Raw genomic sequence first — 25996 nt, 5'->3', positions numbered from 1 at the left:
TTGCTTTAACACCACTTCTCAAGAACATTTCTGACGCATGTCCATGGACTAGGACTGCTGGCAGAAGGAGCTATCACGGGAGAAGATGCAGCGCAGAGGCCCATCTCATTCAGAGGTGTCTCCAGCCATCCAAGGGAGAATTTGGAAGAGAGAGAGCAGACTGTGACAGGGGGCCTGGGGCCAGCCTGGGGCCCTCAGGACTTCCCTTCCCAGGACGGGCACCAGCCGCCCAGGGACGCCTGCAGGACGGGGCCAGCTTCCGCAGGGGGACTTCATGGGCACCCGGAGCAGGCGAAAGCTGTGTCGGATCCTGGAGGACGCCTGCGCTTCTGTCCCAGGTGGCATTACTCATGTAGTGCCATTCCGCGTCCTTCGCAGGAAAAGCACAGCAGGCTTATGATGCCTGAGTTTTTAAACATTCAAAAGGCTGTGATGCTATAAATAAGCTTCCAGTGTCAGAGATTAAATCAACCAAGATGCCTGCCATGCCAGCTTTATTCCTGAAACAACATGTTTTCAACAGAAATCAAAATGCATGCTAATCCTCTCCTTCTGACGGGCTAATGGGAGCCTTGAGAATCGGGACCGCCGAGGGGACTAGAAGCAGAAGCCGGGGCTCGGCGGCTCACCCGTGGGCGCAGGCCGCAGCCGTCCCTCTGCTTGGGCGTCTCCTGCCTGAACTTGTGGCAGGGTGACGCCGAGGCAGGGCCGGGCCGGGCTGTTTTCATCAGAAAAGACTTGTTTGTGGTGTTTTGGATACACCAACACAGAGACTGTGCCTTTGCGATGGCTAATAACAGGCTGGCAAACAGCTGACCATTCTCCTTTCTTTGGCCACAACACCCCAGTTTTCCCTGGGAAACGGGGTTCTGCGTGGGTAATTTTATCTCCTAGCTTCAGAGGCGGGACCAGGGCTACCCAGTCAGAGCTGGCATCTCCTTGGCTATGGTGACTGGTTCGTAGGTGAGCCAGTCCCCTCGGTGGGCCAATTGGAGCAAGTCCTGGAGCTTGGCTGGAACTCTTGGGAAAAAGGAGCACTCCTTTTTTTCTTCTTTTTTGTCCTGGGGTTACCAGCTTGGAGCTGCTGAGTTTCATCGTCGCCATCTGATCACCTGAGAGTGAAGCCGAGCCAGATAACACAGAGATAAGAGATGGAGGAAGATTCCCGATGGTATTGTTTGGGCACTTGGATACAGTCCTGCTTGAAATTAGATGCATCCCTGGGCTCGTTTATAGGAACAAATTCTTTTCATCAAGAGTGAGTTGGATTTCTGTCACTTGAAATTGAAATAGTCTTAATTCAGTGGCCCAACTGATTAAATCAGCCAAACTGGTGAATGCAGGGCTAAAATGCATTTATGGATCAACCTGTTGTGAGACTAGGTTTATTTTAGCTTAGTAGGAGTGATTGGTTTGGCAGCCCAGGGCAGACCCAGCTCTAGTGAAATAGGGTGGTCACAGGACCCCCAGCAGATGAAAGGTGGTCCTGAGAAGCTAGCATGAAGGGTGGTGCCAGGACTGCTGCTGGGGACTGTGCTGTCTTGGTGGGACATTGTTTAGAGCTCCTGCCTCCAGAAAAAGCAGAGAATCCTTAGCCTTCAAGGATAGCTTTAAGGATGTGATAAGATTATATACCTTCTCCCTAGAAGGATCCACCTGTGCTCTTTCCCACAAAGTTTTCCGTGTAGTTTTGGGTGGCTCACAGAATCACAGACACCCAGTTATGGGCCCTTGGGGATTCCAGATCACACATTAAGAGCCTGGGCAGGTGAGAGTGTTTTATCTTTTATAGGATCTTTTGTGAATGATATATATTTGCTGGTTAAGATATTTGAAGGCTTGTCCCAGGCACTGTACTTAACATATAGTGTTTAGTTATACTTTTAGAAGGACACTGTGAGTTAGGTGCCATTATTATTCTAATTTTGCAAATGAATATTCTGAAATTCCAAAGGGTTATATTGCTTGCTCAAGGTCACGTTGCTTATAAGTGAGCAAAATCCAAACATCGAGTCTAGAAGACACACGAAGCCACATTCTACATCGCTTCACTAACATTGTAAGTTACTCAACTAATTTGTCCTAATGCCTGCCAGTCCATAATGGTTTGAATTTTTACATCTAACTTAAATGCATCACAATACGGTGTAAACCCATTGCTTCATGGAGGTAATGTGAGATTGCATAGGTTCCGATCTCAAACTAGACTAGTGACTTGTGTATTACTTAATGTCTAAGTCAGGTTCTTTTTATGGGCAGTGTGATTGGTACATTTTTATATTTTTTCCATATTCCTTATTAAAAAATAGAGAATTACAAAAGGGAAATGTGTTAATAAGAAATCAACACAGAAATAGAAAGCAGTGATTAGGCGCAGCATGAAAATCCCTCTCAGTGGCTCCTGCCACCTCACTCCCCAGAGGTAATCAGGTTTAAAGCTGGGTGTGTGTTCTCTCAACTCTTTTCTACGAATTTACAGTCTTCCCACATCACATGTATAGAGTTTATTTTTAAACAAAAATAACATCACTTACCTTGGTACCTTTCCAGATTAGTGGTACATACCGATCTACTGCTTATAAAGGAGCTCCTGGGATCATATCAACCAATAGGACTGAGACTCTCCCTGTCCAGCCAGAGATGGGCGGCTGGATCCCCATTAGCATCCCACTGACTCATCAGAGTGGCTGAGTTCACCCAGTGAGGACAGTGCTTTCTGGGTCAATCAGACTGTGAAGATTTGGAGTCCTCATCTGAATGTGGCCAGACCGATCAGGGACCCGGGTGGGGACTTGTGTCCGTGTAAGTCAGCTCCCCTCTGGCTTGTGCAGGGCACTTCCCCTTTTCACTGAGGGCTGACACCCGCCATTCCCTCGCTGCAGCTAAACCACTGAAGAGATCTCCCTGGGAGCAGCTGAAAGACGTCTCAGTGGAAGCTGAAATGCTGGAAGCGGAAACAGCCGGAGAGGTCTCATGGGACCTGAGCTGTGTGGAGAGGACCTGAGCAGAGTAGAGCCACCTTGCCCGAGGGCTGCCTTGAAGCTGTGCTGTGACACAATTGAGCTGTTGCACAATTGAGCTATTTGCACTGAGAAAGTTTCCTTCTTCACTGCCTACCAAATTGGGAATTCCTGTTGGCGTTGAATTGGCTCCAATGATCATCGGTTGACAAGTCCCAGAAAGAGACAGAGAGCTAAAGAGGGAAGCTCCCTTTATGTCAGAATTCTCTCCTGAGATCAAGGGCACTTCCTACCTTGGATTCCCTGAATCATCCCAATAAATCCCTGATTTTTCTTTAAAAAATAATCTGATGGTTTCTCTTTCTAATCACCACTCTCCCTCCACATATTTTCCGGCTAACGCAATGTTTGCTCCCTCCTTTGTACCGCTGAGAAAAAGGGTGATGGAGAAGCTTCTTTTCATTCTGTTCCTAAAGGCTAAACAGAGACATTCTTGGGAGATATATTCCTTTGGACTCTACCTGCCATTTCTCTGATGGCCTGGTTATTTTGGAAATGCGCCGAACTCCATCCTTGGGGACTCCCTAAAGAAGGCTCAGCTTGGAGGATTCATGAATCCATTTGTTCATCAATTAGGGAGCCCTGGAAACAGATGCTCTGTGGATGGGACTCTTTGCACTGCTTTCTGCTGGAGGGAATGGGGGACATGGCGCACCCCCTGGAGAAGATTCTCCAGAAATGTGGCCTCTCCTTGGAGGTCAGTGAAGGCTCTGCTGCTTCCCACCAGAGAAACTGACAACTTGGACATGTCAGTTGAAAATGACAATTTTAATTCAAGGCTAGACGCTCAAAGCCAGTGAGAAAATAAGGTAATTCCCGAAGAGTTTTTGATCACTGGGTAGTGATAAGGAGCAGGGGACAATGGAACTGTCCAGAAAGATTACTTCCTCTCAATGACTAGCAAAACTTAGAGTGATGAAAGCAAATTCATGATTTTGCTTCAACTGCACACATAAACATGTGAGCACACACATAAAAATTTTATTGTTGGATCACCGCGGTACGAAGCACACGCACATCTATTCCCGAAACCCAGATGCACCTGTCTGAAGAGCAGTGGCTTTCGTGGCTGGCCGAGTTAACGGTTCGGCTCAGCATCCCCATGGGAATCCCTGCCAAGACGGATCTCTCCTTTTCCCAGAAGCTTTGAAAGAAATGGAACTTAATAATCTTGATGGAGGAATTTGTTGTGAAAGACACGTTAAAGAACAGAGAGTCATCCTCTCTTGTCCCCAGCCCCCACCGCCTTGTTCCCTGTGACCTGTCCATTGCTATCCATGCCAGTCGACAGAAAGTCTGTCCACTCCCCATGAGGATCCACTGTGGATGCCTGTGCCCCTGGGTTCCCAGGGTCTAGGTCTCCTTTGTGGGTTTCCTCACTCAAATTGGCTTTTTGCATGTAGTACTAAGCACCAGGGAGTGCAGGCTGGCATTAGAAGCAAATCTGGTTTCTTCCTTTGTCTTCCCTCCCCACCCCCACCCCTTTCCTTTAGATTGCCGCCCTCAGCTGTGTATAAATTAAGCACATTCTTGTGCTTTTGCAGGTCACATCTGGGATATTCTGGACATCTCTGGTATAAACTCTGAATTTATGAAACCAGTAATTTGCTGCTCCCAGCTTATAATGCCTGACATTGTCACTGTTTGCTTAGAGTTTTGGTATCTGATGTTCTTAATGTTAAGGTCAATTTTATTGATACTGAACTCCGTGGCCTCATTTCTTTCCCCATTGCATTTTTTTGAGGCGCACACAGAGAGGGTAACTAATCTTAATATCTTGTGTTCACAATTCTATTTAGCATGAAATCAGTAACTGACATATTAATTATAATAATCTGTTAAATATACTTTACCTACATGTTAATTATGGGAGACCATTCTCATTTATTTCTCTGGGTAGCCTATTAATTCAACCCAGATGGTACAGCTTTGTGAGACGGTAACACTGAGCATTTGCAGAATAAATCATGTTGCCAAGATACAGCAGCAAAAACGTTATCAGCTGAATAAGCTTTAGTCTGATATAACCAGGAAAGAAAACTTACCTATTACTCACACACTAGAGCTTAGTTAAAAACAGGATCAGTATACCAAATGTTTAAAAAACTTGTTTTGGGAACATATCATGGTTTCCTCTAAAAGAGTGGATTCTTTATTTAAGCTCAGTGTCCCATAAATAATTCCAAAAGAGGGAAATGGAATCCTGACTCGGGGAGTTGGTCATTACTTGAGGGGAGGGGAAGAAAGGCCTCTGCGCTTTCCTTAGGCGTTTCGGTGTCAAGGCTGGCGTCCTCTGGGGAAGGGTTGAGACACCCTCTCCTGCTTCCACCATTGCCCCGCTCCCTGCCACTTCTCCCTGGGCACTAACAGGCCGAACTCTGGGCTCTGCCTCCTCAGGGCTCCCTGGTTTGGGCTATGTTTGTACTTGGGAGGCTGACTCATCTCTGAATGGGGACAATGCCAACGATGAAACTTGGGATCGGTCAACGGGGCGCCAGTAATCATCCTCTTTCTTGGGGATGATCTAGCTCCACTGGCCAGAGATCCTTTTAGTTCAACAATGTGGTTCAACAGTTGGGAACCAGTGGGGGACCAGGCTCACGTGGGCGCTGTCCTCACAGAACTCAGGATGGGGTGGAGGCATTGAAGAGACGGTTACAATATTGTGTGATTAGGGTCAGGCTACGGGGACCGTGGCTGTCAGAATACAAAGCGGAAGCTCCCAGCTCAGACCTGGGGGAGGTTCGGGAGGCTCCCCCGAGCAGTGCTTTCATGGATTGGCCTGGAGGGTGAGCGGGAGGTGGTGGAGTGCGGGGCTGGAGAGGGGCCCGGTGCAGGGAACAGCGTCTGCAGCCAGTGCACCACCCGCTCATAGAACCGAAGGGAGCTGGTGCCGGTGGGGTGTAAGTTGCGGGAAGGGGGTGTGAAGACTCTCAAGAGTTGTGGCCAGAGAGGTGTGCAGGAGTAGGTATGAGGGTCCCCGCACCACGCGAAAGGGGCCAGCCTTCAGGGGGCCCCTGGAGAGCTGAAGCATTGAGGTAACAGGGCCAGATTTAAGTTCCGAGAATGTCATTCTGGCTTCGCCGAGGAGAACAGCGAGCCCGGAGCTGTTGAAGCCGCCGATGGCAGCGTCCTGGGCCAGAAGAGGGACGGTCTTTCTCACCCTCCTGCCCTTCCCAGCCTGCCCAAGTCTCCTGTTTCTCGCAGCCTCTCCTGACGTCTCCAGCTTTCCCCAAGCTCTCCCTCCTTTAACCTTTCATAGCGACATTTTACAGATTGTTTCATATTAGAAAACGACCCCAAAAGATGCTGCTTCTCTGCTCCATTAGCACGGGGGCAGGTGCGCGCACCCCGGCGGCCACGTTAGGGGTGCCTTCCACCTTCTCCGTGCCTGTGTCTTTCTTCCCCGGGCACGTGGCGTGTAGCAGCCTCTGCCTTTGACCAGCTTGTTGCTCAGGATGCCACTGGCTACTTGTACCTCGTATTTATTGTGATATTATGCCTGTGACTGCTCCTCGATCGCTCAGTCTAAGAACAGCCGTCCTGTCCGTCTCTCTCACGAGCCCTGCTCCCCTCCACCATGTTGGCCACAATGTGCAACTGGAGGGTGATGTGATTTGCCTGTGTATTTGCACTTTTTTCTGCGCCCACCACTAGCCTTTCGGTCCCTCTGGGGTGGAGACATGTCTGCCTTTCCTCATTGTGTTTGAGCGTGGAACACAGGGCCTGGTGCCCAGCAGCTGTGCAATAGGTAGAAAGTTTCTTGAATGACTATTATTTTTCTAAAGTGGAAGGCCCTTTGATTCTTGACGGGAGGCCTTGGATCTCAGAAGACCTTTCAGGTACACACTTTTAAGCTTAGAGGGAGGGATGAAAACGGGGATGCAGAAGTGGGAACGGTAAGCCGAAAAAGGTGGCAGTGTCCAGAAAGCTGCCCCCTGTAGCAATGATTAGAATGAATGTAAATGACTTCGGCACAGAATGAATTTGTCAAGCCCCCGGAAAGAGATTTATCTGAAGAGTGGGGATTGCAGGACAGGGGGGAAATTTTACACAGCCAAAGGACAGCTCTCACAGCGAGGTGGATTTCAGAAGAACTTGGTTCTTTCAGAATCGGTTTAGAATTTTAGATCCTGCCTTCTTGTTTTCTGAGAATTAACCAACCTTCCTTTCATTCCTCTTTCCCACCATTCTGTGGTTCGTGCACTCTCCAACCAGTATTTCTTGGGTGCATGACATCTAGGCTCTGCATCCTCCTGGAAAGAAAGCCATTAGTACAAAAGTGCATGGGGAAGCTTTAAGATACTAAAAGTAAAGTATACACCTCTGCATCGCAGGGCCAGGGGAGAGGCCTCAGCAAAAGGTTTCCAGTGGAGAGACTGTGTTTATCCAGGTTTGTTCCCCCCTTCCCCCGGCTTCTCTTTCAAAAAAGATATTGAGAAAGGATTGGGGGCCGGCACATCTGCTGAACCCTCTGAAATCACAGCTGAGCCCCCCTCACCGGACTGAACATCAACCAGAATTTCACATCCACTACATGGCTAAGAGGAACTTCTAGCTGGGGAATATAAAATTGTAAATGGCACAGATAACGTCAGCCTGAGTTACTGTTTTCAGAATGACACAGATGTTCGGATAAGGGAGCATAAATGGAAATTAAAGAGAAACAAATTCAGAACAGATGTCAGGAAGCATTTTTTTTCATGCAGAGAATCACAAATGTGTGGAATGGCCTACCAGGCTCGATTGTTAAGGCAAAGACACAGGGGACATTCGAGAACTGATCAGATGGCATCACGGGGGAATTAAGCAGTAAAAGAGGAAATGAGCGTGCATACGGCGACCGGCTTCCAGCTAATCCTTAACAATGTCCACGTTCTTATGCTCCTGGTGCTGACACACTTACCTTGGATAAACACACATCATTTCTTTGCTTTTAGCTTTCACAGATTGCACCCATCTCAAAATAGTTATTTTCACATCATAAAGTTGACATTGGCAGAAAGGGGGGTGGGGTGGGGAGAAACAGAGAAGGAGAAAGAGATCCTTTCCCGCAGTTATTTCTTTTGGAGTCGGAGTGCTGTTGTTCAGGAATCGTGCATGGAAAATGAACGTTTAAAATGTATGTCTCTATCTACACCGAAGAGCAGGGCATGATCACAAACCAGCCGGCCCTCTGTGCTCTCCCGGGCAGCTGGAGCCCCAGTTCTCACTGAGCAAGTACATGACTGCCAAGGGGTCCATTGGAGGAGCCCTCCAAGGCTTTCTCTGCTTCTCTGACCCCAGCTAGTGGCCTCCCGGTGCCCATGTCCTTCTAAGAATATTGTATACGGGGAGAAAGGAAGTTAAGTTAGTTCTCAGCTTTCGACAGCTACTTACTGTGAAGAATTTGAGCCGGGATGGGGCACTAGGACATTTGCAGAACCGTGACCACCGGCCTTGCTTTCATTGTGTCTTCAGAGCAGCCCTAGAGAGACTATAACCAGGTGCCCCTTTAAGGGGGTATCACTTGGGGGATACAGCTTATGATAATAGGGAAGGAGGGGGAGAATAGCAATGACTCTATGCCCCAAGGGAAGGTAGTTGAAGATAAAAAATTGAGTAAAACCTCATTAATCTGGACCTTACTAATTTAGAATGCATGAATAATTCAGACCCTCCGGCTGGGCTGAAGTTTACCTTTGTACTAGATATGGAAAAAAAGGGGTTTGCTAAGCAAATTAGTAGTGTAAACAAGATCGAGGGTAGGGAATATATAACCTATTAAAGTGAACAAATTGTTTTCACATACTTAGTAGAACCGTCTGCATAGGAGCAATGAGTAGGTCAATTATAACTAATCCCGGCCTATTCATTCATCCGCTGGGTGTCCATACTTAGCAAAATTTTGTCAGCATTAGAGGAATAAAATAGAACAAGCAGGGGGTTCTTAAAAGTTCACATTAAAATTGGTTTACATTGTCTTTCCTTTCATAATTACTTAAGATTTTAAGACTTTAAAGACCTCTTAACGAATATTTCTTGGACCCTACCTATTCCCTTTATTTCTAAGCCTTTAGGGTTGTGATGATAGAAAGAACAAACTGTAGAACATGGTTCTGAGTAGTGCTGGCCCCAGGGCAGGCAAACAAAGCTTGTTTTGGCAGCTCTTTGGCCACTTAGTAAGAATGGGTGCTGCAGGTTCAAAAGTCTGGTTCTCCTCTGGCCTCTGCTAATAATTACACATTGGAATTGGGCAATCCATTTACTCCCTTTGGGCCTCAGTTTCCACACCTATAAAAGGGATTAGATTAATGATATCTAAGGACTCTTCCAACTCAAAAATTCCATTATTGTCATTTATCTTCTCTGAGACAGCTTCTCATCAGTAAGAAAAAATATATAATAATTCTCATGTTTTGATAATCAAATGATACAGCAAATAGAGTATAATTGTAATATAATTATAATATAAGTAAGAAAAATGTAAGTCAGAGAAATTGTTATCACGTCTCCGCTAATGTCCTATCTTGAGAATGAACTCTTGGCCCTTTCCTTGGGACACCTGATTTTCTTTTCTCCTTCCGCATCCATGGACTTCTTAATATCATTTTCCCACCAGGTGACATCCAAGTCTCATCCCCCCCCGCCCCCGCCAGCTCAGCCTGCAGAGCTCTGCATCGAAGGCAAGGTGCAGGAGCAGAGCCCCCCCCCCTCTCAGCGGGTCCGTGAGCAGTGAACTGGAACATGGAGGGGGGAGTCAATGGCTTTCTCTCAGCCAAAGACCTTGAGTTGTGCCGAGTTTAATCCTAAAGCTGGGGGTGGACGTGGAACAGCCAACGGCCATAGGTTTGGCTTTAGCTTTTGGTTCACATCAGTTTCTGGTCCTGCCAGTCACTGACTCATAAAGGAAATTAATCATAATGCTATATAAGTATTGATTTTTATATACCATTTCCATTTAAGCGACTCTCAAATAATACTCGATCAATGGACATTAAGACCTTTGCAGCCTAAACAAAACACCACCTAGTCCTTTCCGGGTATAGAATCGGAGCCCAAGACCACGTTGGGTTTTCTTATCTGCTGTTGGCTGAAGACACACAGGCCCTTAACCATGCTTTTGCCCCATACAACTCAGCAGCAGGAGAGCTTCAGGGATGTCCTCAAATCATACGTAAATCTCATTAGTGTGTACTGCGTACAGATTCCAGGCTCTCTGTAGAAAATGGACGAAGGAGGGGAGAAAAATGTGCTGAATGCCATGAGTAGGCTATTGTGCGATGGGGGTTTTAAATCAGAACCTACGGTCCTGCTGTTTGGGTGACCTTTATGTACACGAACGCATCAGGCTCGGAAAGTCGGCTTCTATGAAATCACAGGCTTTAGTTAAAAGAAAGTTCTGGTGAGGTCACCTGGCATCCTTATAAACGAACCCAAGTTGATGTACAGCCTGCGCATTGCTGTCGCAGCATTTGTTGTGTCTCTGACATTTGTCAGCAAGCCCCACTTTATTTCTCTTTTTTATTGACTGATTGCTCTAAGCTCCATCCTGTGCAAAGGGCTGTAAGCTTTGCAGACAAATACTTAGCTGGCAGAGGAAAGAGATGACTGTTAACTGTGTTTGAATCCCATGTAGGTTAAAAGGTCATCAAATATGAAGACCCTCAAGAAGACCTTCTTCAAGATCACTGCCCTATATACTCTACCTCCCAACGCAAGCCTGCTTTCACTCTGAAATGGAAATCTGCCAAAAACTTACTTGGCCAATGTAGGGAACAGTTGCACATAACAGGAAATATATGGCAAACTCTCTTTGTCCTTAAGTGAATCCAACTGGGTTTTAGAGTAGTTTTCTCTCTCTTAGGATGTGAAATTTGAAAATGTTATGAACATAATCAGACTACATAGGTCTCTGTGCAGACCGTTTTTATATACTGTACAGAAACATAAAATGGTGGCTATAAAGAAGTGTTCTAGAAATGTGGGTTGTGCAGTTTCAGATTGTGTTCCTTCTCCCTTTTATAAACCTCCTTAATCAATTGAAAAGAACTTTCTAGTCTGACTTTTGCCCATTTCTCCATGTAATGAAATGTGGGCATGTGATTCTGGATGGGTTTGGGACTCTTTGCTGGTAAAAGGATGCTTAGTTAGGAACACACAGGAAGCAACGTTAATTCATATTTATTTGTTGATAAACTCATTTAAAAGACTGCCTATCCATTGTAGATTCTACTGATAAATTTATAGTACTTTCTGAAAAACTGTAATTGTTTCCCTTTGATTTAGGGAAAATAATTAGGAGTAATGTAACAGTTAAATTTCACAAATTTTCTTCTTTCCTTTGGGTGCCTGTCACTTGAACATTCTCATTTATGTCTATTAAAAAATTTTAAAGTGTTCCTTAATTGCCTTGGTCAGTAGTTATAATATTCAAGATTTCTATTAGTTTTTAAATGTCCCATTTTATTTCCTTCATTTTTCTCATTAAAAAGACTGGCTCAGAAAAATGAATTCAATTCAGTAGCCAACAACTGCCCATCCATTGTAGATTCTACTAATAAATTATATGATGGTTCTTATAGAACTCTTGAGACCGCAACAAACATCTTGAAAACCAAGGTTGATTGAAAAAATTTTCTTCTATTGTGGCTTCTTAGAGAAGATTGAAGGCCACAAAGAACAACTTTAAAACACAGTGATGTGATTCAATTAATGCAGCAACCTTAGATTAACCTTATTTATTTATATATTTTGGTCCTTACTGTCTTGGTTGATGAATATTTGAAATAACTTAAGAAAATAAGAAATAAAATAAATTATTTTTAAAAATCTGGGCCTTGAAACATAGAGTAGATTGCAAGAATTGGGAAAAATTAAAATGACTATTAACAGAGTTATCAAAAGTGGTCCAAATCAAGGAGCTAGTTTTCTGTGCCCATCAGGTTTCCTCCATCGGACTTTTGCTGAGTCCTAGCACAGCAAAGGCAGCCCAGAGACTGGGCTGGGAAAAGAGAATGAAATCACCCAGTCCCACAGTGCTGAGATGTAAAAATTCTGCTAAAGAAAGAGGCCAACGATGACCACAAAACAGATCTCTACTCTCAAGACAATTGAAATCCGCCACAGAATAATACTAGCTTAGTCACACCCCAGCCACCAGGCATCTTAAGTCCTGATTGAATCAAGATGATCAGCCCCTTGACCAATCCCTCTGACAGTAAAAAGTTAATATCAACTACAGTCTCTAAGTTATTTTATGAGTGTCTGTCATATAATAAAAACATAGCACGTGCCCTGCGGGCATGGCTTAGTGGTTGAGCATCGACCTATGATCTAGGAGATCAGGGTTCGATTCCCGGTCAGGGCACATGCCTGGGTTGCGGGCTCTATCTTCACTCAGGGGCGTGCAGGAGGCAGCTGACCAATGACTCTCATCATTGATGTTTCTATCTCTCTCTCCCTCTCCCTTCCTCTCTCTGAAATCAATAAACATATATTTTTTTTAAAAATTTAAAAAACACACAAAAAAACCCCTTCCTATAATAAATGAAGTAGTGGGTTTGTTTAGCAGTTTCTTAAAGCACCTCACAATATAAACCAAGGATGTAATGTCAGGGTATGGCTGGGTGAAGGCTAGTCTATCAGTGGGCAGTAAAATGTGATTTATAACTCAGCCTGAAATTGTTATCTGACTGGTCAGAAAATCATTTCTCCCAAACCTTAATCTTACACTAGTGAAATGATATTCATGAACATATTTGGAACATACCCAAGTCCTGACATAGCAATAACTACCTTAAATGTAAATGATCTAAACAAACCAATTAAAAGGCAGAGATTGACAGAGTGGATTTAAAAATACGATCCAATAGATGCTGTTTTTAAGAAACTTATTTCAAATAATACCAGGAAAATTTGAAACAACAAAAATCTATAAAACTTATACTTTGCTCAAGTCAATAAAAATTAGTCCAATCCATCTGTAAAGTTATTTGGCAAGTTGCTTATTGAAGGCTAAATCCAAAACACAAAAATAAAAACAACATAAGCACTGACTGGTATTGAAATTACTCTTCCTTTCTCAGCAACTTGTACATAATATGTTCATTAAGTGAATGTTTTGTACCAAATCGTGACCTTTTTCTACTTACCTGACTCAGAAACTTCAGTACATTCAATCCACATCCGCTCTGCAATCGGTCTGGTCAGTTATTAAGACAGAGGTTTGAAAATGTTGTTCTGAACAGAAATCTAACTCCCTTATTCCCAGGAACATGCATTGAAACAAGATTTCAGTAATCTAGAGGAAAAGAAATTGTAGTTTTGAATCAAGGAAGAGAGAAACTGAAGTTAACCAGTGCTCAGGTCTACTGGTATACAGGGAAATATTTAGATTCTTTTTCACTGTTCTACTACAGAAAAAAAATGTTTGCATCAACAAGTTTTAATATTTTTACTCCCTTTAGCGCTTGATGTGCAAAATAATTTTTAGACATTATATTCCTCCCCCTTTTCCAGAAATTTTTGACCAGTAGAAGGATATGCATCACTTGGATAATACTGGGGAATATTTCATCATCATGCCACTTAAAGATAGAAATAGAAGCTGGAAAATCAAAGAGTTTGCATAATCTTAATACTAAAAATGGATAAGAGAGTACAAAATAAGTCTCAGTTTGGTATTTAGAGAATATAATCCTGAATAATATATCAGCAAATATAATATAGTTCTCAGGCTCAAATCAGGGAGAAGGAAAATCTTTTAGCATAAATTGCTATGTATTTATAATCACTTATGGTCACACTCAGGTTGATAAAAAGGATCCTCCAAGTTAAAGTTGCCAAGCAATTTTATTTCGTTGTAAAAAAACACACACACAAACCCCCAAAACCACGTTGGGGCTAGTTAGATATCTGAGTAATGGAATGCAATTCTGTCTGCTTACTGCTTTTCTGGTTCTATATTGCTGCAGTAAATCGTGGGGAACTTTATGATGGGGATCTTGATTTACTTTTTAAGAAGATATTAGCTTTATTATTTATTAATTCTAACAGATTTCTTCTATAAACACACAATAAATATTAAGCTGTGTGATGGATTCTAAACATGTGACGAAAGTGAAAAGCCACTCTATCTGATGTATGGTGGCGATTTGATAATATTCTCCTTTTATGCTGTTTGTTCTTTATTGTTTTTGACAGAAAAATGTGCAATTAATTAGCAGCTTATGTCCGTGGAAGAGAAAGATACAGAATTAATGTAGTGAATTTTAGAGTGTTCTACCAGGAGTAAATACATCATTATTTCTAGAAGTTTATGGTCTCAGCTTTGAAGTTTTCTTAAGTTCAAATTTACGAAAAAGTTTTCTTTAATTTGCTACTGGAAATCATTTTCGATAGAACCAAAGCTTTTATTATTGAACTAGAGAAACGGGCCAGTGTCACATATTTATGCTTTCCTTCTTAGAAGGTATTCTGAGAATAAGGTGGACCTGAGGCTTCCATCTTCAAGAAGATGCTCACAGTGTCCAGGAATAATTAAGTGCTCATTCTAGAGGCTCACAAAAGTAGACAGCGTGTCCCCCCAGGAGAGGAGCGGAGTAGAGTAACGGAGGCAGAAAGCCATGCGGCAGGAAATGCTAGTGTTTTATAATGGGTCTTATTTCTATAGTTAGTTTAGAAATGTTAAAACTAAAGTCTATTAACAAGTTAAAATTTTAGACCACGGTGATTTCCTCTTCAAAGGAGTGTCCCCTTCCCAATTTCAACATGGGACTAGAAAAGGTAAGTAAACCCATCTGTGTTTCCCCGTAAATAAGAAGCATGCGGATAATGATTGTCTATATAGTATTTTGAAATATAGCTAATATTTCTTGAGTGTATCTATGTACCTGGCACTGCACTAAGAGCCTTATATATTACTTTGCCTATCATTTACCCCAAACCTGTGAAGTAGGTGCTATTATCTCCTTTTTTTTGGTTATATACGATAGAACTAAAGCTTAGGAACAGATCATTAATAAAACGGAACTGCACATTGAGAAATAAAAGGGGAATAGCCCTTTTAAATGGTTGCACTGCCCGTGATTTCCAGGAAGGGGACGTCTCAGGAGCTAGTGTGTGTTTAACACCTGTCGCGTTTGCTGATCCACTTCTCCCGTGTGTCTCTCGCCCTCAACCAAGGCAGAGCAGGCCTCAGGTGCGGAGGCCTGGAAAGCAGTCGTTTGTACCTCAGCTGTAACAACATTGTTTTTCTTTCGTTCTGTTTTTTAATGCATATTTTCTACTTATGGTCGGTGAGAGAAGTCCTTCCTCTATAGTCGTACCCCAAGTCGCCCTTTGAAATGAATGTAAGTAGGAAAATACTTATGGACATTCTCCCCAGTTTCTTAAGAGCCACCCGAAGGGTGAGAGGAATGACTCAGAGAAGTTAAGCAACTTATTCACGATCGTAGGGTTTCTAAGTGGCAGAGCTGGGGTTTGACTCTAGGCTTCTCTGATTGCATCGGGTTTTCATTACTCTTCTCTGTTGCTTTTCCCTTTCCTCTTTTAATTTCCAAGGAAGGCAAGAAAAGAAAAATTCTAATCTTTAATAGTTACCCTCACAGCCATCATTTCGGGTGTTCTTTCCAACGTACAGACCTGAGTTCCCATGGAGATCGTGTCTATTCAGCCTGAAGAATTTCCTTTAGTATTTCTTGCAGCACAAGTCTATTTTGGACAAACTATTTGACCTTGTGTTTATCTGACAGTGTCGTTATTTCAGCCTAATGTTTAAAAGATCTATTTTTCCAAACATAAAATTCTGATTTGACAACAGTTTTCTTTCAGCACTAAAAAGATCTTGTCTTTTTGTCTTCCCTCTACCTTTGTTTTTCATAAGTTGGCCAACATTTCTACCCTTATTTCTCTCTATGTAATGTGTTGTTTTTCTCTATGGTTCAGGATTTTTATTTTTTATTTTCAGGAGTTTGAGTATAACGTGCTTTGTTGTGGTTGCTCTGTATCATGTGTAGAATTTGTTGAGCTTCTTAGTTATATTTTTCATTAAATTGGGGGGATTTTACACCATTATTTTTTTAAAAAAACCTTTTCTGCCCCATTCTCAATCACTCCTCTTTCTGATGTGCAATCACACATGTATAATATCACAACGCTTGCTATTATCCCATAGGTCACTGAAGCTCTGGTAATTTTTTCAATTGTTAAAATATGTGATTCTATTGGATAATTGCCATTGGCCTGTTTTAAAAGTCAGTGACCATTTTTCTATTGTCCAGCTCATCTACTGAATTTTCCATTTTAGACATTGTTTTTTTCAGTTATAGAATGTGCATTTAGTTGTTCTTATAGCTTTTACTTTCCCCTGAGATTTCCTGTTTACTCAATAAGACCATATTTTCACTGAAGTATTGAATATATTTGTAATAGCTGCTTCAAAGTCCTTTCCTGTTATTGCAACATCTGAGTCATCTCAGGGCCTGTTTCTACTGATTATTGATGGGGGTCTTCTTGACTATGGGTCCTGTTTCCTATTTCTTCACGTCTTGTAATTTCTTATTGATAAGGGACATGGTACAAGATACATTTTCAGGGATCTGAATTAGGATATCTTCATTTAAAGAGCGTTGAGATTTTTCCTGGCGATTGATTTACTGTGTGGCCCTGAGAATGCCCATTCTGCCTTGAGTAGGTCTCAAGCAATAGAAATTGCTTTCTGCTAGGCCTTGTGGAGCCCAGCTTTTAATCAAGCACACACAGGGTTTCTCCATATAAACTTCTGGAGACTTCCTCTTTGGGACACAGCTTCCTCTTCAGAAGCTTGTCCTTCAAGTTCCAGCTGCTTCCTCAGGCTCAAATTCTAGCCTCTGCCCCCTCAGCTCAGCGGGACCGCCCTGTTGGCTTGGGCTTTACCTTTCTGTGCCATGGTCAGGAAGCTGGGCCCATTCAGAGAGTACAGAACCGTGGGGCACAACTCACATATATCTCTTCTTTCTCACACTCCTGTGCTGCATTTTGTCAAGTGTTTGAAAATTATTGTCTTGTGTAAGTTTTTCTCAGGTTTATAGCAACTTATGGTGGGCGTTACTCCCTCCTGGATAAAAACAGAAGTCTGTTTCCTTTTATTGCCTCCTCTTGCCTCTGCTATTTCTCCTGGCCCTTCTTAGTTTCCTCTCCTATTCAAAAAATACCGAGGTCACCATATACCTTAGGTTTGTTACCTTTTCTACTTTCCAAGACATGGCATGGTTCCATTTCCATCTTCTAATTCCCCCACCACTCCTGAACCCTGGTTTATTAAACACGAATCTAATCAAAACAAATTAAGTTACCTGGGATGGGACAATCACTGTGCTGAGTGGTGGAGATGCCAAGATAAACTAGTCTCAAAGATTGCATGGGCCAATGGGAGTGAGACTTAGAGTGAATTAAAACAAGGTAAGGCCATTGCCATCAGAAGCAGGCAGAATACGTGATGGGAGAAGCTAAGTGCTGTGAGGCCAGAGAGGAGCGCTGGAGAACAGTCTCGAAGGAGCAGCCGGAGGTGAACAGGAGATGCGGGAGGCATCCCACGCGGGCGGACACGGGGGGAAGCGTGTTGCCGTGGAGCAGCCCTAGGAGGCCACTGCCTCTGTGCCCTGTGTGGAAGGTGGCGGTCATCGGAAGGAAAGGGCAGACTTCGCCTCGTTTTAGAGGACTTTTATACAAAGGCCTCAGTGCCACCATGTGAACATGAAAAAACTTCTCCTTCTGCCCTAATAGTATGTCTCAGAGCCAGGTTTTCTCTCTACATCCCATGCTGGCTTCTTTAAAAAAATCCGCTGCTCTTACCTTAGTGTTAAAACTTGTCAGGTGTAAATTGAATATCCATGTGGAAAAAGTGTGTTTTGACCTTTCCCTCACACCATACAAAAATTAATTCTACAAGGATTGTAGACCTCAGTATGAGAGGCAGCACATTATGCTTTTCGAGAAAATCAGGAGAAAATATCTCTGACCTTCGGTAGGCAAAGATGTTTAAAACAGGACACCAGGATTGCTAGCCATAAAGGAAAAGCAACTGATAAACGGAGTATATTAAGAAAGAGAACTTCTGTCCATGAAAAGACACAATAAAGTGAAAAAGTGACCCCCCCAAACATCTTGTGTGTCCACAGCAGATTCATGTCAAAAATGTACGTAAAACTCCTGCGCATCCATACGGAAGAGAAAAGAAAGATACATGTGAAATGAGCAAAACACTTGAACAGCTGAGTCACAGAAAAGGTATCCGAAGAACCAGTAAATGTATGAAAAAGGGATGTATTTCACTAGTCACGGGGCATGGGGAGATTAAAACCGCAGCGCGGTCCCACCGACACACCCGCTAGGACAGGACGGCTGAGGCGGAAAGTGCGACACCGAGCGCTTGTGGACCCGGGACCTGGGGAACCCTGCCAGAGGGAGTGGGAGCTGATGCGACCCCTTGAAAACCACTTCTATACCCATCCCACGACCCATCCTGCCCCTGGGCATATGCTGAGGAGACACAGACATGTGATCGCAGGAGTTCCGTAGTAGCTGGTTTGGAGGAGCACAGTTTGTAACCGCCGGGAACGCGGGAACTGCCCAGGCGGGCGGCCGTCACACGCGGGGTCCTGGGCACCGAGCGTGAGCACTGCACAGACATGGGCCGCAGCGAGAGTGGGTCTCACACGCATAGTGACTAGAAGGAAGCACCGCCCAGAGCTGCACACTGGAGGACCATTTCTACAGAGTGCGAAACTAATCTATGGTGTCGAAATAAAATTAGTGGCTACCCTCGGGGCAGTGACTGGGAAGAAGTCTAAGTGGGGCTTCTGTGGTGTTGGTGGTGACATTTATTTTCTTTTTAAAATCTGGGTGCTGGTTACACAGATATGCTCAGTTTGTGATAATTTATTGAGCTGTGGATTTATGACTTGGGTATATATGTATATGTGTCATATCTACCTCTATCTATGTCTAGATCTTACGCTTAATTTTTTAAATTGCTTGGTGGCAGAGCCGGCAAAGATGAGTCCCTTTGTTACTACAGATTGGGTTGAACTGAGTAAGAATTTTACAGTCATGATTGCTCTTCTATCTTGAATGATTGATCCAGTTGATATTTTCTACAGCCCCTGTAAGTGCCATTTTAAGGACCACAGTGGCTTGTAGTGGGTTTGGCATGTGTCCCAGCTCCTCTCTTCAAGTGGAAGGTGTAATCTGAATTGCTAGCAAACACATCCCAGAAACCAGTTTGTTCTTTGGCTGAGACCAATGAGCTTTAGAGCGGCTCAGCTTTGCACAGGGCTTCTCAGGTGCGCACAGATTTAAAGAGCTGCCGCCTGGAGGGGAACCGGCTCACCTCTCTGTCCATATGTATGCATACTTAAAAAATACATATGCATCGGCTCAAAGCAATGCGCGTTTAAATAGGTGTATATGGTTAACATATAAGACATTATATGCTTTAATTTGTGTGATTATGTCTTTAATTTAAAAATAACTTATGACTGACACTGGCCACATCTGATGATTAACATGAGAGATCATAAATAGCGTATTTTCCATTAAAAAAAGGGAATCAAGCTGCATCCATAGCCAGCCTTTCCCCTGGTCTTTTCAATTGGGTTTGCCTTTTTGCTTAAGGATGCCTCAGGTGTGCTTAGGAAGCATGTGTGTGGCTTGTGGCTGAGTGACTTTAGTCCCAGAAAAGTGCAGTAATTTGTCCCCAAATCTACAGTTGACAGGCTTGGCTGCCGTTATAGATGGAACCCATCCACGTGGATCAAGCGGTCGGTCCTCGAACGTCTCCTAGGAAATAGTCACCTGCCAACCCGGTCAGTGCACCAGGGGTCTGCTAAGAGCTCCCCTGGGTCTCTGGACTTAGCCGCCCCCGAGTTCCGAAGGGCAGGCGGCGTCCTGCAGAGGAGGCGGCGGGGTCCTGGCAGCATGCGGGGCGGGCCTTCGAGAAGGCGCCCGCACGCCTGGGACAAGGGGTGTCCGGGAGGCACGCAAACGCACGGACGACTCGGTGACGTTTCCTTCTTGTCCCTGTGAAGGAGATGGGGAGAAGGGGATTTTCCCAGGGTTCCCCGTGGGGGACAAGAGCATCACCTCTTCGGCAAAGCCACAGAGTGGGAAGGAACAAAGGGCACTTGGAAACAACTGGCAGGGAGCCGGCCAAGTCAAATAATCGTGCTCCAAATCCTTCCCCAGGTCTGAGCAATAACCCGTGGGGGCCCGCGTGCGGCAGCTCTGTTTGCTCTGTCGCTGTTTTATTATGTATTTTTATTGGTTATGGTCTCTTCTGTCCCCTGTTGAGAGAGGGTACTTAACTGTTCATGAGTCCTGTTTGGGGGGGATGCTTTTGACTTCTTGGCTGGAATTCTAAATAAATGGGGGTGAGTGTGACAGCGGGGATGGGCCAGAGCTTCTGGTGGCCCCTCTGACTGCCCTGTACACGTGCATCATGTCCCTCGGCTGCCTAACGGCCTCAGTGAGTCCCCACTGCCCAGGACCTAGTCTTAGCATGGTCTATGTGGTGCTGCAGGATCTGGCCTCACCTCTGTGATCACTCGGTGATTTTATTCCCACCCCTCCTATAAGCGCCCCAAGCTCGCCTGGTCTTTTCCCAGATTTTCAAAGCAGCCGTGATTCCTCCCTACTCAGGGCTCTGCACATGCTGTTCCCTTTGCCTGGAATGCCCCTTCTGACCCCATCAGCCTGGACAACCTCCTCATTATATGGTCTCCTGACTCCTCACATGTTCCCTTCACCATCCTTGGTCTCCATTTGGGCTTCCCCAAAAGCACAGCCAAGACTAGGATTTGGGAAGTGGTCCCAGCAGCCATGGGGAGAGGCAGGGAGGCAGGGAAAGGAGGAAAGACAAATAGCGTGTTAACGAGTGGATTGCAGCTGTGGGCGGCTAGGCCCATGCCCCTGGGGACCCCCTGAGAGACTCTAGAATAGGGGCCAACAAACTATCGCCCTGCGCCTGTTTTTGTAAAAAGAAGTTGTGTTGGAACACAGCCATGCTCATTTGTTTACGTATTGTCCAGAGCAGAGCAGTTGTGACAGGGACCATATGGCCTGCAAAGCCTAAAACATTTAGTATCTGGACCTTTAGGAAAAAATTTACTGAGCCCTGCTCTAAAACATACCTCGGGATTGTTCTATCGAGAGGCAAGGAGGCTGGGGTATTTATTTCCCAACTCCCTTCTCTCACTGGCTGCGAGTTGCTCCTGGCGGTGTCTTCTGCCCCAGAGGTCACTCTCAGGAGTAGGGACGTCAGCGCTTAGTGGAGGGAGCTGTCAGCTGGCACAGGAACTGTGTCCCGACGTTGCAGGTGATTGCCAGGTGGGAAGAGGGGATGTGGGCATGGCGTTCAGAGCACCTACTCAGGTGCTTGCCGTAATCATAGAGATTAATGAGCTCATTCATTGTATTATTATTTGTTTAGTTTCTGTCTCCCCTGCTTCATTCCCAGCTACATGAAGGCAGACACTTGGACTTGAGGGAGAAATCACACCTAGGGGCCTTGGTCTGAGTCCTGATTGCGTCCTTTAGCATCTCCGGAAGTCTCAAGCCCACAACTTCTGGCCGTAAATTTCCTTGGGGAAACTTTTACACGGACTAGCATTTTCCTGCCAACATGGGTGGCTGAGCAGTCACCTGGGGTCACCAGTGTTAGGACCAAAGCCACTGTGGTGGAATTTTCAAAAGTCAAAGTTAGCATCAAGGCAGCAGCATGGGTCAGCCCAACACCTGTCCTTCCTTGGTCCCCACCGGTCACAGATGTCCCAACACCGGGGGTATTTTTAGGGAGTCCTGTCTCAGTTGAGATTACTCCCAAGTGATTCCAAAAGAGCCACACATATGCTGGTAGTTCATTTGGGAGGTGCCAAGGACACCAGTGGGGCAGTGGAGAAGAGATACAAGAAAAAGAGAGCGGCCCAAGGCACGTTATTGGATCAGCTACCACAACGGGTGGCTGGAGCTTAGCCCAGGAAACCTCAGAATCATCCCCCCAAGGGGCCAGGGGGCTGGGGCCTTGATACACTAACACTCAGGAACCATTGGTTGAAGGCCTCTTCTGGGCTTGTAACTCCCTAGCACTTCTGGCCTGCTCCGTGCAGGCAGGGCCTTCTAAGAATCCTGAAGGGCCTGGAGGGCGTCATGCTAAGTGAAATACGTCAGGCCCAGAGAGACAGATACTGCAAGACCTTACTCACAGGTAGAATCTAAGAAAGTCAAACTCCTGGAAGCAGCGGGTAGAAGGGTGGTTGCCAGAGTCTGGGGGGAGAGGGAGATGGTCAAAGGGTACAAACTTAGTTACGAGATGATCTAATGTACAGCACGGTGGCTTCAGGTAAGAGCACTGTATTGTGTCCTCGAAAGTTGCTGAGAGAATAGATCCTAAGAGTCCTCTGTGCACTCGCGGGCGCACACACGGTACGTGAGGTGATGGATGTGTTAATTAGCTTGATTGCGGTAATCATTTCACAACGTGTATGTATATCGAATCATCACATTGCACACCTTAAGTCTATCACATTTTTATTTGTCAATTATACCTCAATAAAGTTGGGGAAAGCCGGCCCGCAGGCGAGAGACAGAGGCACCGGCGGCTGGAGGTGAGCCAGGAAGAGCCGTGGGCAGGCCGGGCAGTGCCAGTGCGCGGTGTCCTGCAGCTGTGGCTGAACGTGAGCAGTACTAGGTGGTTTAAAGATGGACAGACCTGGGTTTTCATCCGGGCTCCACCACTTCCTTTGTGACCTTGGGCAAGTTACTTAATTTCCCTAAACCTCAGTTCCCTCTTCTGCACAGCGGGGTGAACAGAGCTCCGACGTGTCAGGGCTGTTGGCGCACTAACGAGACAACACACGTGGAGCACAGCGCTGGGCCTGGCTAAAACAGTGCCCCTTCCTATTACTTACTGATTATTATCATTATTAACCAAAGTGGCCCGTCCGAGTGGGGGGCAGGAGACTGGGGGGGGAACGCCAGGCTTCGCGGTGCTGAGAGCGACTCAGCATGTGCCAACCAGCCTCGAGCTGCCAGGAGAGCTCCACTGCTTGAGGCTTCCGTGGGCAGTTTCTCCCTTTTCCTCCCCAAAAGGTCAAACATATGCTTCGGGTGGGACATTTCCTTCAATCACTTTCAAAATAGCGATTTGCCAGAACATCTTTATTAACCTTGAAACTCGTCCAATCTGCCGAGGAGTAATAGGCTACAGCGCTATGCATGGTAATAAAGTCCCAAACAAACCTGGCCAACGAGTGACACATGGACTCTCTCTTTGCACATAATTAAATGTTGTTTTAAATGCTGAATGTGATCGGCACACAGAGCTGATCTCCCAAGGGGGAGCATTCACGTGGCACACTGCCAAAGGGGGAGGCGCCGCTTTGCTTTAATAAAGAGGTGACTGCGACTGCCCCCCAAAGCCGTGGCTCCCGGTGCGGAGCCATCAGGTGCACGCCAGCGTGTGCTAGGGAGGTGGGCCCAGGAGCTAGAGGCGCAGGTTAGTAGGGCCCCCCCAGAAAGAAACTCCACAGGTGGACTGATCACTTGTGCGCGGGTGAGCGGTCACCTTGGACTGGGAACAGGCTGGCATGCAGATGGCTCCTGGGGGAGTGTTCCCAGCAGACATTCCTGTAAGAAGTGGCACAGCTGGATCTGGCCACGGGAGAGGCACATCCTCTGTTCAGTTACAGCTGAGGCTCTGCCCATCCTATGGGGAACTCGGGAGCTGGGCCACCCTTCAGAAATTGAGGCAAGGCAGCATAAGCCAATCTTTTAAAAACCATTAAAAATTTTTTTGTCAAAGAGTTATGTCATTATGTAGTTGCCAGGGTGGAAGAATAGAACTTCTTTTATTTAACAGCTTTTAGCTTGATTTTAACTTGGAAATATCCAGACATATGGTATGTGGGCTTCTATGTGCAGTCCTGCCCTGGGCCTTACGTACATTGGAGGCGGCCTCAAGGAAGGTGCTCCATCTCAGAGGCTTCAAATCCACGTAGGTGGGTACAGGTGGAGTCCGCACGAGCAATGACAGAAGGCTTGTTGTTTTCCGGCTATGTGACTTTCATACCAGAGGTCAACATGGCCGGTTACTACTGCAACTCTTTCCCAGGTAGGAACATTGAGGATCAGTGAGCTTTATTCTTTGTTCACTGTCATTCAGCTGCTAAGTGGTGGATTCAGGACTGAAACTAAACAACTGAACCCAGAGCCTGTGCACTACATGGCTCTGTGTCTAAGGCCAAGCATCTCCCGGTCAATCCAGTAGTTGTTTGCACTGAGTCCACCTCTCTACTTGCTGAAATTCTCCTCCAGGAAGCCTTCTCTGATTTTCCTTAGCCATATTTCTTTCTTCACTTTGCTTTTATTTTTCTCCGGACACAAGCGTGTATATCCCAATTAATATTAAAATTACCTGTATTTATATCTTATTTTCAGGACTAGAGTATAAGTTCCCTGATGCCAAGGAGTCTACCATCTTCACCTCTGTACCGTTTTATATTGGTTTTCTCTTATAATAAAGTCCCACAAACCTAGCAGTTTAAACAAGAGAAGTGATTACTCAGTTTTGTAGGTTAGAGGTCTGGGCCCGGGCTCCTCTTGCAAGGCCACTGGTAGATGTAGGACTGAGGTCCTGCTCTCCTGCTAGTTGTCGGCTGGGAACCGCCCCCTGCTTCCAGTTTGCCAACAGTTCCTTGCCACACGGCGCCACAGGCCGTTCAGAGCATGGATGTTCCCTTTCTTCTAGCTCAGCTGGAACGCATCTCCCTGACTTCCTTTCCCGCCACCAGCTGAAGAACACTGAGGAGCACTCCCAGGACTAGGTCAGGCGCACCCAGGGTGATCATCCATGTGCCACAGAATGTAAGGAACACAGGTGCAATGTCACCATCGTCACAGGCCGACCCACGCTCAAAGCGGGGGAGATTAGACAAGTGTGGGGCAGTGGGCTGGGCCCCGAGCTCTCCTGCTGTACCCTTTCACTCCCTAAAGTGTGTCCTGCGAAAGTCTGCAGCCTAGCGAATGCTTCCTCAGTCTCCCTGATTTTCCTACTTAACTGCATTTGGCGTGGGAGCAAGGCCTGCCTTCCTGCAGTCGGGGAGACAGAAGAGGGAACTGATATCGAAGAGGGTGGAGGTGATTTGCTCTTATTCCTCTAAGCCAGTATTTCAAAAAATAAATATACCACCAAGGAAATACAGGATGATTTTAGGTGGCGCAGGGGCCGGGTAATAGATAATACTGACTCTCAGAGTGAGAAATGCATTCCTTTTTCAGTTCTTTACTCAAGCCTTTTATTACATTGAGGAGAAAATCTCAGTTTGGTGCCAGTATCCTTCACTCCGCCTACACGTGTGAATCTCCCTTTTTAACAGAGACTCCGGCTCAGGGACCTCAAGGTGCATCAGTATCGAGCCAGGACTGAACAACATTTTTGTTTGTATTGTGCCAATTTGTGGGTCCCTTTTCATTTGATACCAGCTTTTACTTGTAGTAATGATAAAAGATTTCCTTATTAAGCTTTTATTTATGAAAAAAGTCAATGTCCACGTAAATGAAATTTTTAAATAATTAACCATCCTGGTGGTTCATGGATAAGCAGAGGCCAGCAGAGCAGGATGTGAATGATGGGGTCGAGGAAATGGCTTTGATCAGGGGTAGAATGGGCCGCAGGACCTGGGCAGGGGCTGAGTGTGCACGTGGGAGCTAGAGGGAGGCTCAGTCGCTGGCACACTGCAAAGGGGGTTGGAAAGGCCTCCTGCACGGCCTGGGAAGCGGGAGCCGGGCTTGTGTCCTGGCTCGGCCATTTTCCAGCTGTGCAGCTCTGAGCATTCACTTCCCTTTTTGGACTTGCAGGGACCCCAGTGAAAAATGAGGAGTTTGGACCTGAGGGTCAGCGGTGTTCTTTTCAATCCTGATGTTCTATGATTCTGTGAATGAGGCGGGATATTACATAGAAG

This window comes from Miniopterus natalensis, chromosome 18 (genome assembly GCF_054644295.1).
Source record: "Miniopterus natalensis isolate mMinNat1 chromosome 18, mMinNat1.hap1, whole genome shotgun sequence".
Lineage (NCBI taxonomy): Eukaryota > Metazoa > Chordata > Mammalia > Chiroptera > Miniopteridae > Miniopterus > Miniopterus natalensis.
Note: the sequence above shows the minus strand (reverse complement) of the source record.